Raw genomic sequence first — 1943 nt, 5'->3', positions numbered from 1 at the left:
AGGAGGGGGAGGGGGCCTGTTGGCCCCCCCGTTCCTTGCCCCCTCCTGCAGCCCCCCCTCCATCACCCCCTATTTCCCAGCTCCAAGTCCAGCTCCAGCTCCCTGCTACAGCAGATGGGGACTGCATGAATCACTAAAGTTCTCCAAATCTTTTCCAAAGATTCAGAGAGCTTCGAATTGATTCGGACCTTTTTACTGGTCCCCTGATTAGATTCAGATTTGGAGATTCGGCCATCAAATCGGGCCAAATCTCCCCCAAATCGAATCAGCACCTGAAACTTGCACAACCCTACTGTGCAATCAGTGTCATGAAATAGCCATTCCATGACACTACTGTGCAGTGAACTCTGGTTACTGTTCATTCATTTAGTACTTGTTTATACAGTCAGCAACTTGCGTAGACACAGCCCCAGAGATGCTTCTTCCAGTCCCACTGCAGCAGGTTCACTAGGAAGTAGGAGCCAAATAGTTTTTATTCACTGTCAGTTGGCTCTTCAGTAAAACTGGGCGATGGCATAAATGGGAGGATATACCAGTTCAAAGCACTTCTAAAAAAGCATACATGTTTATACATATATTATTCCTTGATCCATCTAATCACACACTTACACATGTGCACACTTCTAGATATTATTCTTTTCTCTTGCCTATTAATGCATTACCATTTTCATCTTTTTTCTACAATCCTTGACTATTATATGAACTTCCAAGGCATCCAGGAAGCTACGTCCTTATTTATAAGATACTGAATACAGAGTGTTTACAATAATCAGTCCTTAACCAATTAAAGTTTTGATACTGCCTAGTCCAGCGGTTCTGAACTGGGGGTACATGCACCTCCAGGGGGTACATGAAGTCTTATCATGGGGTATGTGAGATATATTTCATACATTGTGTAACACAGATCGAAGGGCCTAAAAAACACATCATGACAATTTGAAACTGCCGTAAAACGTGTATGCGCATGGGATTACATGTAGTTTAACATAAAAAATAATTTTCCATTGAAAGGGGGTACGTGAAGTCTCACTCTGAGACCAAGGTGTACGTCTACTGAAAAAGGTTCAGAACCTCTGTCCTAGTCCTTCTAGGCTGTTCCCTCCACTTTTGTTACATTCCAGGCTGGGTCTGACTATCAAGTATTCCTTAGTTTGGGACTTGCCCTCCATTCCTATGATAGGCTCAGCCTCAAACATCTCAGCCCAGGCCCAAGTATCTCATTGATAGGGTAAGATTGGGGTTTTTCACATTTATATCCTTGCTATTAAAACTGTAATCTCAGTATGTATTGCATGTGACAATTATGCTCCTGACATTTGGTTTTCATTTAATCCAAGTACACTTGTTTTGCTTCAAAGCAAAAGGAAAGAAAATTGTGCCTTTCCAAGTCAGATCAAGTGAACATCAAAGATCAAATGTATTAAATGTTACATGCTTTGTGTCTGCATAGCAGGAAAAATAGTGGATGAAGACTTAGCCAGAGGTTAATTGATAATTGGTTGAATTATTCATCTGTTATTAATTATTACTAATGAGTGACATTGGAATAATCAGTGCTCAAACCCAGTACCTTGCCAGATGCCATGTTAATTGCAACTGAAGATAGAAGTAGGTTAGTAAAATACGGAAACAATTAGTGTGATTGACTCAGAGCCACCTCTTGCCTTGCTTGGCATATTGTTCTTGAGGGTATTGCAGCACCACAAAAATTATATTCAGTTTTCTGGGTGGAATTTTGCTCAGAAACTACTAATAGCTTATAGTGTATCAGTGCTTTGGCTCATAAATGGTAACAATTACAATAAATCTAATTTAAGCAAATATATTTGATTTGAGAGATTATCATCACAGGATAATAAGCAAGGAGCAACCAAAATAACCTACAGTGAATAAAATGTTAAAACCAGCTAGTGTTAATGGTTAATTGAAATTAAAATTCACTC

Source organism: Alligator sinensis, unplaced genomic scaffold (genome assembly GCF_000455745.1).
Source record: "Alligator sinensis unplaced genomic scaffold, ASM45574v1 scaffold348_1, whole genome shotgun sequence".
Classification (NCBI taxonomy): domain Eukaryota; kingdom Metazoa; phylum Chordata; order Crocodylia; family Alligatoridae; genus Alligator; species Alligator sinensis.
This window is presented reverse-complemented; position numbering follows the sequence as displayed.